Source organism: Mixophyes fleayi, chromosome 8 (genome assembly GCF_038048845.1).
Source record: "Mixophyes fleayi isolate aMixFle1 chromosome 8, aMixFle1.hap1, whole genome shotgun sequence".
Classification (NCBI taxonomy): Eukaryota; Metazoa; Chordata; class Amphibia; order Anura; family Limnodynastidae; genus Mixophyes; species Mixophyes fleayi.
In genome coordinates, this window is record NC_134409.1 from 121018550 (window position 1) to 121034290 (window position 15741).

At 40.6% G+C, this 15741-nt stretch overlaps 1 protein-coding gene and 1 long non-coding RNA gene across 4 annotated transcripts in view; one reads left to right on the top strand and one right to left on the bottom strand.

The window, feature by feature from the left end:
* Window positions 1-1520, bottom strand: part of LOC142099654 (uncharacterized) — a 33769-nt gene extending 32249 nt beyond the window's left edge. Inside the window, exon 1 of the long non-coding RNA XR_012678588.1 lies at window positions 1412-1520. This is a non-coding gene — a long non-coding RNA (uncharacterized LOC142099654). The remainder of the gene's footprint in view (window positions 1-1411) is intronic.
* Window positions 1-15741, top strand: part of PTPRG (protein tyrosine phosphatase receptor type G) — a 393194-nt gene that overhangs the window by 81877 nt on the left and 295576 nt on the right. The gene's annotated exons all lie outside the window — the stretch shown is intronic.

A 15741-nucleotide genomic window follows, 5' to 3' on the forward strand; every position in this document is an offset into this window, starting at 1 on the left:
CGGTTTGCAAGATAATTACTTTGAAAGAGGACGTTACTTTTAAAGTTTTCACCCAAAATATCCTCCAAGGAGGGTCTTCATACATAGGGCTGATTAATTAAAGTGCAAGAGCAATTACCACATTTGGGTGGGGGCGTTAATAGCTGATAAATCATTTGTCCTTTAGGGAAGAGACTTGAGAATTTATGGCCCTCTGAAAATTTTGAAATGAGACACATAGTTAGACTATTAAATCTTCATTTCCCTCCTGAATTCCAAAGTTATAAATATACCAACTTCTGAACTTTATAGAAATATTGTACAACAATTCTTGCTCTGTTAAAAAAAAAATTAATTGCTTTTCAAACTACAAAACACAGTTCAGCAAGGAAACTATTAACTCAGGAAAAAATAAACGCCAAGTGCACTGGTACGAGCAGTGTGGTAACTTGAAGACATTAGAGAAGTGGTGCGAAACAAACATTTGTCTTTCTTGCCACTTTTTCCCCAGGCTGCACCATTCCTCTATCTTACAGGGGTATTCTGGTATACATATTGCCTCTAACAGTCCCCAGCACTGCTTGTAGATAACACAAGGGTTTTCGTTGTTGCCCAGCCCCTTAACTTGATAGAAGTCTCTACCTGGATAGAGAAACTCCAGTACTGGAGCAAAGCATTATGGGACAGGTGGTTGTTTGAGTGAGAGCAGCATACAAAGCTCCGCAATTGAAGCAGCCGGAAATACATTTCTCCAAACCTCGGAGGTTAAAACATAAGTGGTGCAGGAAGTGCCAAATACGGAATATAGACCCTTTTGAAAAGCTATTCTGCAAGCCCTGCACCGTGTATGAATCAACCAATCAACACAGTGCATTTCTTCAAAGCCATCTTAGTGAAGCACCTCCCTACTAACACTACAGCCAGCTGCAGAGAAGTAAGAGCACTGTGGACATATTCACTTAATTATAAACGCCCCAGTTGGTTCATGTATATTCTATCACTCAGTCAAGTTTATTTCTGTCTATTTTCTTTGGTCACATTTAATTTGAGGTTGAAAAAAATGGTACCTTTTTAATTTAGCTGGTTTATTGGCTATATAGCAGTGATGGTACCAAGCACAGTGCCATATACAGTAAGCTGAAAGGACTAAGGGCTAGATTTACTAAACTGCGGGTTTGAAAAAGTGGAGATGTTGCCTATAGCAACCAATCAGATTTTAGCTGTCATTTATTTAGTGCATTCTACAAAATGACAGCTAGAATCTGATTGGTTGCTATAGGCAACATCTCCACTTTTTCAAACCCGCAGTTTAGTAAATCTAGCCCTAAGCCTCTTATGTTCTGCGCTGCAAATTGATGTTCAGTAATTATTGTGTACGCATGTACTCTGAGCCATCTGCATCCAAACCTGAACAACCTATGGCATGACTAACCCCGGTCGTCCATGCAGCCGCTTTGTGGCTATACCTCCCAGCATTCCAAACAAACTAGGACCAAATTGTCCACTCCTCCAATCTGTGCAGGACACACCCTTCCCATCATCCAGATGCCCATAGTTGACATGGCTGCACCTATTTCCATTCCCGTGGAAACCAAGACTGACCTTCAAAAACCAGAACTACTGGGACATGCTGTGGTGACCGGCAGCACACACAAGATAACCTATTCTTAAAAGCGCCCTAAAGTTTGGTTGCATCTCGGCCGAAGTATAAAAAAAAGTGTGCATATATTTAATATGAATAACCTCCAGCGTATATGTCAGACTGGTCAAGCGGTAATCATTGTGGCTTATTCACTATTATAGATTTTAGGTACAAAGTGGACTCGAAGCACAGCAGCTAATCAGCTTTCTATTATCTAGTGCTAGTTGGATTATAAAAGCAAGTTTTTGATTGCTGCAGTTTATGATTTTACCCAGAATGCAGTGTGATAAATGAGCCTTATTGTATTGCAGGGATGAGGGCTATTAATCTGGGGTGAAAAACGATGATAGCAGGTGGGTATAACAAAGGCTGATGGTGATGACGTTCCTACCAAAATTTTGTTATGTGGCCCATAAATTGCTTTGATGGTTTTTATTCAGCCTTGAACAAGTAGTTGAATGTAGAAGCATCTCTAGAATCTGTATTAGGTTATGTTTTATACATACTGTATATATTGTGTTCTGCCAGACAGTATAGAATGCATTTATCTGCTCTTTAGGTAAAGCCTGGTCTTTGAATGCTGATGGTATAAAGGCAGGCAGGGGACCGTGAAAACAGATGTTATATTGTCATCACTGTATAAAATACATATGTTGTGAGTAAAGTGAGAAGCTTGCAGGCAGGGCCTCAGTCTGTTCATACCCAGTCTGATTGTATTACTGGCTTTGTTCCCAATCATAAATTGCAATAAATGTTAATATACACAGGATAGTTTTATAAAGAAAACCTCTTCCCACCTAATTAATTCCTGAGTGGGGACTGTGTGGCAGTGTGGGTGGCTTGGTGTACCAGTCGGTTTCACACAGTGGAGGCGGCCATTTTGTGGTTAAAGTGATTTCACTAGTTAATCCTTCTGAAGCATAGTTGCCTGCTCTCTCATAATTTTCCAGGAGACTCCTGATTTTCGGGGAGAGCAGGCATTCTCCCGGAAGTGATGGGGGTCGTGGCTTAATTACGCGATTTCGCGTCATCAAGCACCGCCCCCCTGATTTGAAATGCTGTGAATTTTAGCATTCCTTAGCAGGGGGCGCGGGCCACGGTGCCGCATTTGTGTTGCCACACCCCCTCCTACCCCCTGTCACATGACCTCTGCTTCAGGAACTCCCGGAGCAGAGGTTTTACAAAGTTGACAAGTATGTAATCTGAAGTGATTGTCAATAGTTTAAACTGAATTGATGGCTTATCATATATTAACTGTACTCTATTGTCACTAAATAGCTGCCTCCACTGTGTGCAGGTTACATGCCCTTCACAGGGGCAAACGCAGGATTTGCAGAGGGGGGGTTTCCACACCACGCCGCCAGTGGGCGTGACCAGCATGCATGGGGGCGTGGCTATAATTTTAGACAGTGCTTGGCTGCTCTCCAGCTCCCCCCATGATATACATGGGCAATACTGTGTGCACTACTGTTAGGTAAATGCAGCTCTCTCTTTTCGAGCAGAGCCGTGTGAATTGGGGACAGTGTCCAGCCACCTCAATTATACAGTGCCCCAGGCTTGGAGGGGGTTTCCAGGCACTAGGAAACCCCCCTCGGTTTGCCTATGCTTCAAAAATCTCAATTTCTGTCAGTAGAGCTTTTGCATATAATTTAAAATTTTACAGGTTCTCTTAACTTTTGTATTATTCATTATGCAATTTTATTTTATGTGTGTTTTACAAAGTAGTACATGATATGTAATATGTATTAAAGAGCAAGCAAAATCATTATGCCATTAATGAGTTAACACTTAATACTGATTTTAAATTGATTTTGTTACTGTAATTGCTTACGGACCTTATTGTAGTTACTCCGGACATCATTTACGATCACAATGCAGTTGTTTTGCACCATTGCAACTAGATAGTCTGCCCGGCGTACATGGTGTGTACGCCCACCGCCTGCTCCAAGGAGATTGATCGGCTACATTAGGCCGTATATAAACTCTCTTTGTACCTTGCTGCAGATTCACTCCTTTCCTGTGATTTATTTTCACGCCGGGGTCGGATAACACAATTAGAAAGGAGCAGTGTAACTGGTCGGGCTTTGTGTCAGCACAATGTAATGCTGGATAGACCATAAGTTTTATATATCCAGCCTGCAACACCCTGTACTATAAAACATACCTAGCGGCGGAGCTCTACCATAGCGAGCCTGTATACCCCTCCAGCGACCACCAGGCCTGGGGACTATTAATTAGCTAACTCCTTGCAATGCTTTCTCCTCTGTCATCAGACTTACTGCCATCTTGTCCTGCTGTATATCAACCAGCTGCTTCTTTCCCAGGATGAAACCTTAGCCAGGGCCTTTGGTACAAAGGCTTCACTTTAACAGTTTGTGGGAATTAGAGAAGACAGACAACCATGAAGCTGAAATGTGGGTGCTCTGAGGGTCAGAAATAAAGTTACCCATATGTGTGAAAACATATAGAATGGACACCAAGAACCCATCTATAAATGACCTATGTAAATCTTCCACTGGAGTCTTGTTAACTGTCTTACATGTCACATTAGGGCAGACCCAGCCAACCTGTGGCTCTCCGAGTGTTGTGAAACTACAAGCCCCAGCATGCTTTGCCAGTAGAAAGCCAGTCTATAGCTGCCAGGGCATGCTGGGACTTGTAGTTTCTCAGCCCCTGGTGAGCCACAGGTTGGCCAGCCCTGCATTAGGGGCCCCAGGCGGTTAGCCGTAATTCTCTGTTCCTGTCTGGGACGCATTTTGAAGCAAATTTGTTCTCCTGTTCTTCAAATTGGAGACTGAGAAATGCGGCCAGGGGATCCCATGTGCTTTTAATGGTCTGAATGTGTTTAAAGTGAACCCTACTCTAGATATAGTAATTATTACTGTAACCCACATAGTAAACCTGCACCTACTAAACAGTAAAAGATTATAGAAAAGCCCCGCAGGCTTCTCCATGCATCTGCTTTTCCTGAGGCTCCTCCCTTCGTCTTACAGCCCAAACCCCGAGAGGTGGCTGTGATTGAAGCTTGTGACTGGTCCTCCCACTTTAACCCATCCTTCTGCCATTTAAAGCTGGTTAGCTTAATTTATTTGCCTGTTCTCAACTACAGAACTGGTAGAGCTCAAGGAAAATGTCTGCATGTAGGGGGCAGAAAGGAGGGGTCCTCTTAGTAAAATATTGTCCCTTGGTGGTAGTGCAATTTTAAGAGACCTATTTTTCACTATGACTTTATCGGTATTACCAAAAATACATTCAGGTCCTAGCGAGTTTGATTCTATTTTAAAGATCCTTTTTGTATTTTAAATTCTTGAAAATCACTGGTTCTAATTGCTGGATTTTGTCACAGGAAGTAAAATTACATATGATAGTCATGAAATGGAAGATAGAACAGGTCTGATTGGGTCCTACTCTTTTTATTTTTGTCGCAGGGGGCACCAATGACACCCCACTCTAAGCAATCAAGGTGGTATTACCCCCTGAGATACCCACCCCATTTAATTGTCCAATTACAGCATATCACAGACAACAAAAACCCCATGCAACTCCTAAAACCTCTGTCTGCCATCTACTGTTCTCTAAGTAACCCATTCCTTGTTATAAGTGTGTTTCCATACTCATCCTTATTCTGAAGATCGATTTGCACTTAGGGGTAGATTAATCAAACCATCTAAAAGGAAAGTGAAAGTGTTGTCCATAGCAACCAATTACATGCTAGCTATCATTTTCTAGAACGCACTATTAAATGAGAGCTAGAATCTGATTGGTTGCTATGGGCAACACCTCAACTTTTACTTTCTAGAGCAGTGTTGGCTAACCTGTGACACTCCAGGTGTTGTGAAACTACAAGTCCCAGCATGCTTTGCTAATATAGAGCAGCTTATTGCTGGAAGGGTATGCTGGGACTTGTAGTTTCACAAACATCTGGAGTGTCACAGGTTAGCCAACACTACCGTTCTAGAAGGTTTGATAAATCTACCCTTTAGTGTGCAAGGAGGAATATATTGACAAAGCTATTTAGAATAATAGTATTAGAAGATAAGTCGAGGGCCTTTCCCTTTTATATCAAAGGCGTGTACTGGGGAAGTCACATTTGATGAGCATTAAAATACTCCTAATATCAATCTTTGACTGTTATAGCTGTGTGATTTACTGCTCCTTTTTACATTCTTAATTAAATTTGTACATCTTTAGCTTGCGCGTTAAGACATTCAGCTCAGCCTGCGAGCCAGGTCTATATGATATTTGCCAACGCTGCATTTTTCCTGCACCTTGGCATAATTCTGCCACATTAAGCATTTTTCAACACTGTCGCTTGTGTGCAAATTGTTTTATTCCTGATGTGAATTAGATCTGGATATTGAATCTCATTGGTAATTATAGAGGAGCCGCATAGCGTCGGTGGTTTATGTATATTCAGATCATTTTAATATTTATATTGCACAACGGAGCTGGATAGTATTGATGGGTGCCCTGAGAATTAAATGGTAATTACTGTATGTTTGTGGCTGATGTTTCATGTGTTTATTATTTGAAGATTGTTTCATTCAAAACTTTATTTTTAATTCCTAGCAAGTCAATGATGTGAAGTTATTAACATTCGGGAAAACACTTTTTTGTTTGTGTGTTTGCTAATTTCCCACGTGACCATCCGTTCCTTTGATCTACCAATCTCTATAAAAGTCATTTCTTAAACTATGCCTTTTCTCTCTCTTCCCTGATTTTGTTTTGTGGATTGTGGCTTCTTTTTTGGTCCTCCCGCTCACACCTACCTCCAAAACCTCACATAACCTCACAAGAGTAAAATACATCATTCTTTCCTGAATGTCTGGGAGCCTCCAGAATTTTGGTGGATCCTCCCAGCAGAGAAGACCACCATATCGTTTCGCTTACCTCTGAAGTGGGCGTGGCCTCGATGACTCTTATTGCGTCATCGTGGCCCCAGGCACTTGTGCTGTAGACCCCAAAAATTTTGGCGGAAATAAATTTGAAATAGAATTGTCAGATAGCCTGAATGCTGGACTACATGTAAGTAACATTTTGGGACTGGGTTAACCTGAATGGTTCATATCTGAACATTTTTAATTTTGCATTAAGTAGTTCTTCAAGAGCAAATTATCTGGATTTTTCTATAAACATGCTTTGGTTTTTTTTGGGTGGAATTATTTAGTGACATATCTAAAGATGGTTTCGGACGCAGATCAAATTGAGTTACTTAGGCTACTGTGACATAACTTGCTCCAGGGTATGAATTAGCCAATTCACACAGTGCGCTTTTGCAGAGCAAGTAGGGCAATCTTTCAGTCACTCTTTGCCTGCTTAGTTAGACAAACCCCTCCCTCCTAACATAAAAACCTGCTGCAGAGGGGAGAAAGAGAGCACTTTAATAAAGAAGTAACTGAACTGTTTATATGTAACTAAATATGATTCAGCCAAGTAATGCATGGCATTTGATATATATTAATGTCAAACAGTGGCTTTACTTTGAATTTTATGAGATACGATTGATGTGTTCTTGTGCTAATTTTTGACACTAAACAAGTGATTAATGACCAGGTTTGAGGGGCAAAAAAGCTGACTCGATCTGTTGTGTTCTATTGATGAAGATGATAAAATATGGAATTATTGGTTTTGTGGCACTAACTTTATTATCTCTTCTGATATAGCAAACAGCTGAAATCTGCATGAGCCTCGCAGTTCTTTTCCTCACATCGCTACTATTTTAATACTGCTTCAAACCTTTGCACTTTAAAATTCTGATAATTTTTAATCACATGCGTTTCAAAGCCTAAAAATTAAGTCTTAAGAAAATGAGAATTTTACACATGGGCAGACAATACTACCCAGAGGCCTACTTTTCATTTTCCATGAATATTAATTTTAATAACACATGCCACAGGGTTGGTTTATACTATTGCATAGAATTTGCAGTTTTGAAAAGAGCTGCAATATGACAAGTTTGGAGGAACTAATTTTTCTGTAAGGCAGACGTTTATACATTGTTAATTAAAAGAGGCCCTCCGTATAGGCTTGTGCATACTAGATTATAGAGTTCATATGGATATAATGGTTATTTGTGGCTTAAAGGCTACCTGCTCCCAAGGAAAAACTGTTAAAAAAAAACCCAAAAAAATAGGCCTCATTTAGCGTTACGAGCTATACTTGACAAAGCACAGTGACCTAGTGGTTAGCACTTCTGCCTCACAGCACTGGTGTCATGAGTTCAATTCCCGACCATGGCCTTATTTGTATGGAGTTTGTATGTTCTCCCTGTGTTTGCGTGGGTTTCCTCCCACACTAAAAAAACATACTGGTAGGTTAATTGGCTGCTATCAAAATTGACCCTAGTGTCTCCCTCTCTGTCTGTCTGTCTGTGTGTTTGTCTGTGTGTGTCTATATTAGGGAATTTAGATTGTAAGCTCCAATGGGGCAGGGACTGATGTGAATGAGTTTTCTGTACAGCGCTGCGGAATCAGTGGCGCTATATAAATAAATGATGATGATGAAAGCAACATTTGCTTCTAGAAGAGGGGTAATGTAAAATGTGTGTACAGATAGTGTCGGGAGGGGGCATGTTCTAGCTCAACTCTAAATCCCAGTGTAAAATATAAAGCTGCATGCTGGGCATTCCTTCACTGTAGATCCGACCCTGAGGGAGAATTAAATACCCACAGGAAAAGAGAGTATTCTCTGATGCATGGATGAGACCTTTTTTCAGGACATTCAGGGAACACACAACTTTAATGACAAGATAGGACAGCCCAGCACTCCAACATAACCATTAGAGTTTGTCCCTAGAGGGATGGATTCCAGGTCTGAAAGTTCATGCACAGTAAATGACCCCACTGCAGCAGGAGACTGTAAACGTATAGAATACAAATTATGTGGGAAAAAATGCTTATTTGTTTTCATGCTTTAAAGATTTGGAAAAGAACAGCTCACTTTAATTTTTTTTTTGTCCAATTGGTTCTCAAGTCCCTTATCTAAAAAAAATTCCTATTTGTCTGTGCACATCACCTGCTTTTGCCCACAGCTTAGGGGTGGCCAATAAGCGGCTGCCACAGCTGGAATCCTCTAGGTGTTGCTGTTTGTGAATGGCGTCTGGAGCTATGGCTCCAACACTTAACCCACTTTTCTATCGGATAGGTGTGAACGAGCCAACGTATCACGTTAATGGGACATTAATGGCAGTGCTCACATGTAGATGGGGTAGGTCACACCCTCGTATCTTGGTTAGTGGTTATGAACCTGCTGACACATTTCAGACTGTGTAATGCTTACTGTACACGGTGGGGTATATTTACTAAACTGCGGGTTTGAAAAATTGGAGATGTTGCCTATAGCAACCAATCATATTCTAGTTATCATTTATTTAGTGCATTCTACAAAATGACAGCTAGAATCTGATTGGTTGCTATAAGCAACATCTCCCAACGTTTTCTCTTGTAAAGTAAACTTGAATAATCTCTATTCCGTCATGTAAAATCATCCTGTCATTCCTGATGGAATCTGACACAAGAATGACTTAAACTACAGTCCTGGTACAGGCAAAGTTCTCTGTTCCAAGTTCAGCTTCTTAGTATTTTGTTTAAGTGTCTCCCTGCAGAGATGCCTTTTGTTGTACTCCCATCAAGCTGTGCATCTTATAAGGAGCTGCAAGCCATGAAATAATAAAAAAAGATGCTCATTGTTGATTCCACAGGTCAAGTCATTTTTCAGTAGGCTTCAATGGGACTCGCTCACACGAAGGTCTAGTGTTCCCCACAGTCCCTGCTGTGAATGGATAGAACTTGAAGAATCATAAAGTTAGATTTACTATTTGTTCAGTATTTGATATCTCACAGAATACATGAATTGACACTGAAACATTTGAACACCAGCTTTTAACAGGGGAATTGCAACGCTGCGTCGCTCACTAGTCTTCCATTTTAGGCTGAACTCTAGTAGATATATTTTTAGAGGTGCCCAGAAGCTGATTTGCTCAATTTTCACAGCCAATACACTTGGGGATGAGCTGGATATTTTGCAGTTTTCTTATCCATACAACTCCACACGTTGGTAATATCCATTAAAATTAAGTTTAAAGAGAAGGTAAATCCACTATTGGATTATATTGTATATATTATTATTATTTTTTCCAAACTGAATAATATATCTGAAGTGCTTCTAGTTAACTACATATCCTTCATGCTCTCACTAACCCTTTTGTTGCAGGTTGTCCTGTTAGGAGAGAGGCGCTTCTCTGTCAGAGTGTGAGAGACAGAGTTGCAGACTGGTTCTGCAGAAATGCATTGTGGGTATATATCATACTTGCCAACTTTTCCTCGTTGGCTTCAGGGAGATCCTGGGGGAGGTGGGCGTGCGGGGGTGGGGATTAACAAATTGCATAATTTTGGCCCCACCCCCTAAACGATTGTCACCATTTTGGCCAATTACAGTGGTTAAGAGGATGCAGTATTTGCGTCATTAAGCCCGCCCCCCGCCACTTATCTATTTCGGGAGGTTGCCTTGCTCTCCCGGGAGCCCAGGAGGTCTCACAGAAATGCGGGAGTCTCATGGAGTAGGCAACTATGCATTAATGAAGAGCAACTAATGAATCCCTAGAGACTGAAGTGTCTTTTACATTTCTGTCTCCATTACTGAAGTCATGTTGTCTTACCTGTCAGTCTTTGATTAAATCTTGGTCTCCATGAAAATGGCCACCTCCATAGGAATCAATACATGGACATAGGACACAATTTCTGAACAGTGTCATCATGCCACAGATGGCGAAGCCAACCACGTCTTGTACTGGCTCAGCATTAGGGAGAATGCCAGACTCTTCAGGGAGTGAGGGAGATCACCCCTATTTCACGGAGTCTCCTTGACATTCAGGGAGAGTTGGCAAGTATGGTATATATGCACAGGGGCAAGGCCAGTGATGTCACAGCAGCTTAATGCTTAACGGGCCCTTAACCACTGGTATCAAAATACATGCCTTTACCAACATTTTTTAATGCTTATGAAAGCATGTGAACAGCTAAGGGAATGGAAGCCATTGTTTCAAATAACCCCACACCTACTAGCAGCATTTGTGTTTGTATTGAAAGAGTCTTTTCAATGCTTCTGTTCCATTTATTTGCGTTCACTGCAAGTGAACAAATTTGGGGTCAGTGGTGTGTCCCTCCCCCCTGTCCCAAGTGCTTGTTAGCCACTGTGAATGCATTTTTCATGCGGTCTCACTGGTATTTAACATAACGCCAGTGGGTAATAGACTTAATTTTCAGCTTTTTGACCTGTAGAAGATCCCATTTGTTTTAATGTGGACATTGGCTTCAATGGTCTGTAATGGAGTGGAGAAGTAATAAGCTATTAAGCTTTACTACTTAATAGAGCTGCAGTGAAATGTCACGTAACCCTGGCCAATGTGTTTAACCTTCATACTTCAGACCTGAACGTTTTCACGTTAGGGGTCTAGTGGTCTTTTAAATTCAAGTTCGGTAACCTGTTGAAAGCCGAGTAATTGCTTTGATCACACGAAAATTAGTAAACTTTTATTAGGGTCTCAGTAGTCTTTTGCGTTCACAGCTGGATGTTTTGTTGAAAGTGAAGAGAGCTCTTTAATCTGGGTACAGTCTCCATAGTGTGTAAAGCTAGTAAAAGAAAAAAAAAAGTCACGCTTGCAAATAGCGAGCAATACATAGAAAGCTCACACCTCCAGCTTTTCACGTCAGATCTCTCTACCAGTTATTACTAGTGCACAATTGCAGCTCGGAACCACACAAAATCCAGAGACCTGTTCTATCCCTTAACTAAAGCTTCTTCCACTAATGGGCTATTGCCAGTAATCTAATACTAGCAGAGAATACTCATTTCCTGTGCAGTGTAACGGTCTAGGGATGGAGGGCGATCAAAAAACATCTGTAGGAGGCTCCTTTAAAGAGAAAAGAACAACCCCCACCCCAAACCTTGCAGGTGTTCAGGGAGTAAAGGTGTGTTTTATCTTCCACTAGACCAAAAATACTGAATGCACTGTTTAACGTATGCATAAAAAAAACAACTTGTCAATTATAGCACAGCAGAAGCAGTCATGTTGCCTTTTATTCCTCCCGGTTGTAGACTGTGGCAGGAGGTGTGCATTGTATACGTTTTTGGGATACTGGTAATCCGCCCACCTGTCGTTCCAGGGATTCGGTTATCTTGACTGACAGGTTGGCAGGGTTTTTGTTTTTTTATGTCCAAGTAGTGCCTATATCATTAAGAAGCCTTGTTTTTGGTTATTTATAGGTCTGTCGTAGTTAAAAACTGGGACTGTCACTGGAAATTAGGGACAGTTGGTAAATACTTGTTTCTGTATCTGAAATACAGCGCTCCGAGAATAAAAACGGCATGAATTGCATCCCGTATAGAATGTCCATTTGTTTTGTGTAAGTTAACATTGATTGAACTGATGTGGGGTGCTTGGAATGCAGTAAATTAATACATTTAATTCTGAGGAAGTCCAATTATTTCACCATTTATTTATATTGGGCCACCGATTCCGCAATGCTGTACAGAGAACTCACTCACATCAGTCCCTGCCCCCCTAACATACAGAGAGAGAGAGAGAGAGAGAGAGACTATGGTCAATTTTAATAGCAGCCAATTAACCTACCAGTATGTTTTTGGAGTGTGGGAGGAAACCGGAGCACCCGGAGGAAACCCACGCAAACACGGGGAGAACATACAAACTCCTCACAGATAAGGCCATGGTCGGGAATCGAAACTCATGGCCCCAGTGCTGTGAGGCAGAAGTGCTAACCGCTAAGCCACCATGCTGCCCAATTATTTCATCAAAATCTCCATGCAAATGACATGCCTGTATATGCTGCTTCCCACACTCTGAATGTTGGATGGAAACCTGGAAGGAGATATTATTACAGTATATATGTATGACCCTGATCTAATAATTGGATAGTCCTCTTGGCAGATAAATATATTAGAAGACTTAAACCAGCGAGCGATCTGATTAAAGCTAGTCCGGATCACATTTTCACAGTGACCTGCAGCCTTGGAACGGCAACGCTGTTGGTCCTTTTAGTGACTTTGCATTTACGACGGCCCTGCTTCGTGTCTTCTGTCCCCGTCATTTGCAAGTCAATTCTCCTCCATCTTTCAGACAGCCAGCAATCTGGCCACCGGCCCTCCAATGACAAGAAGACACCTCCGTACTATATTGCTTCCTTGTTTTGAATTCATCCCCTTTATGGCTGTCTTCTTCAATAAATATATCCTGGCCTCTTTTCAGCAGGCTTCAGCAGAGACCCATAAATATTGCAAAGAGGGAAAGGAGTTCTGAGATTCTATGTTTATTTAATAATCAGGCCACTTTATTTTCTGCAAAACGTGGCTTTGTTGCATTTTGATGTCTTTCAGTAATGATGGGCGTGTGAGATTTCTACTCTATCGGAGGTACGAGCCCAGCGTGTGTCAGTGATGGGCTCTAAAATGCAAATCTATGCAAGTGTTAAAGCGCTGCATACTGATGGAGCAATTTAATTCAATCCTCCCTATACATTTTTTATCGGTTGATACATGCTCAGGTCACAATGTACAGAGGAGGCTGTGGTGCGAGTGATGGAGAGGAAGGATGTATGAATAATGATTAAATTATATTCCCTTAGGAAAATCCCCATGTCTTTATTTGGCCAGAATAGCTAAACGCTTTCTTACACTGTTTTTTTTTTTTTTTTTAATTTACTGGCGATCCTATTGGACGATTTAAATCATCCCCCCACCCGCCCAGTCCAAGTAATTGAGAGATTTACTTTGAGGGGGATGGTTCAGCTGTGAAAGTATTTTTTCTAATGTTATATAGTCCTAATTTAGGTAAAGATCCTAGAGGGTGTATTCAATTGTTAGTTAGTTTCTTGTTTTGTTTTCCCCCCCGCCATGTAAAAAATAAATAAATAAAAAAATAAAAAAATCTCCTGCGGGGTTTTGCCGGCAATAGCGACCGTTTTGAGTTAGGGCAGCGGGAAAACTCGTGCAATTCAATTGATAAAGAGAACGCTGCCATCGCGCGTTAAACATTGTGTTTTGCGAGATTTTAGGGGAGTGAAGGGGAGTTTTAACGCGGTCATGTAGAACACAAAAAAAAAATGTTTTGCATACATTTCCATACATTGGATTGCATTACACATTGATAATATCTACATTACAGTACTTTCTTTAGCATATTTTTTAGTTTTAACTATTTCTTAACATATAATCATCTATACCATGTCAAAACACATTACTACATTCATATTTGTATCAAAAACATACATAAATATAACTAGTGATTTTATTTTATTTTATATATTTTTTTTTTTTTTATTTCATCACTTTTTTTCACAAGAAAATCAACTCACACAAGGTAGGCATTAGTGATAAACATAAGTTTTAACTTTTTTTTTCCACATTCTTACATGATTTCAAATACTTTTTCAGAGGTTTTTTAATTTTAACACACCTCAAGGAGGTGAGAGATAAAACAGCATATTTGCCTGTTTTACCCACCGCGTTAAAAAACAATTGAATAGCTTTTAACGCAGCTGCCTCTCGCACACCCTATACTTTTAATAGACCTTTAACTGGAGCGCGAGAGGACCGTTTCCTGAAAAAAATAAAAGTAGCGTTAAAAATGGAATTGAATTGCGGGTAAAGTTAACCTGCTCGAAAATGATAAAAAACAGCGTTAAAATGACTTAACACGTATTACATACCCCCTAAAGGTCAACATTTAAAAATGTGGATCTGTACATCTTCCCTCTTAACTGAGTGGCAGAGTACAGCGCCCCTGTGATATGGCAGCGATCCCATTGATAAATTCATAAACATCTATGTAAAAGTATTTTAACAATAAATCTATTTTCATGACAAAAGTCTGAACATATTTTTAAGGGGCTGTGTGGACATATTTTAAGCATCAAATGGGCGGCGGCTGACAAGAAGGTTTAATAACCACTGGTCTAATTCATAAAATGTTTGAGGTTTTATTGCTTCAGGTGCTCTTAAAGAGGACCTTTTGAGTATGCCTCCCTGTCTGATGTCACCGGATTACAGTCCTGAGTTTAGAGCTCTGTCCCGCCCGGTGACGCGTTTGTCCCGCGGGTGGGAATGTGGGGGGAAGAGAAGTATGTAATGGGCAACCTAGTGCTTTACAGCGCTAGGCAGCCCCCTGAGGGCGTGGTCATGCACCATGGCCACACCCCCTTTGTGATGTGGCCACGCCCCACTGCCAGAGACAGACATGCTTGGAGGTAAGCTTTTTTGGAAGTTAGTAGACATATAAAGTTACTATTATTAGACAATATAGGATTACACTGTTTAGCCGTGTAGAAATCACATGTAAGTCACTTTAGAATTTCCCTTGTGTTTCTGTTTTCTAAGATCATTTGTCTTTAATGTCAGATTATTTTAGTGAGTTTGTGTATTGTTTCCATCTGTTGCTAACCCCACAAGATTGTGCATGCAAAGCTTTTACTGTCAGCTCATTTTACTCAAAATCTCTTCTCCTTTTGGATGTTGACCCTAAAATATTTCCTTGGTCAGGCAGCGGGCTTGTTAATAGGGTCAGAATACGCACATTAATTTAGGACGCATTGTGTTTTTCTCACGTTATCATGTCTTATTCCATTGATAAGAAATGAATCAAGTATTTGTGTGCTACATGGAAAAACAGCCGGTATTTTTCTTATGTACAAAATAATAAACTAATTTGCACCCCTTGCATTGTAACATGGTTTGTCCCAGAGAACATTTACTCCTTCTTTTTTTTTTGCCTTCCTTTCCTTAAAGACTCAGGCCCAATGTGTCTGTTCATTTAATATCATTCATTTATCAAGCTCTGAATCTTGGTAAATAGTTCATAATCACAGTTCTCGTAGACGTCTATTGGGACTGGATTTGTGAACGATGAGGCTGAGACCTCGGCAGATATCAGAGATATTTGCTGCGGTCCTGTAATCCTAAATAGCCTCCTTACCAATTAATGCGGTAACAGTTTTCAGGGGATTTTAACCTCTTCAGAGGTTGATAAATAGGCCCCATATGTTGATGGTGGACTAAGCGCCCAATAATCTAAATTATTTTGATTGGCCATCGTTGATGCACTGTGTGAT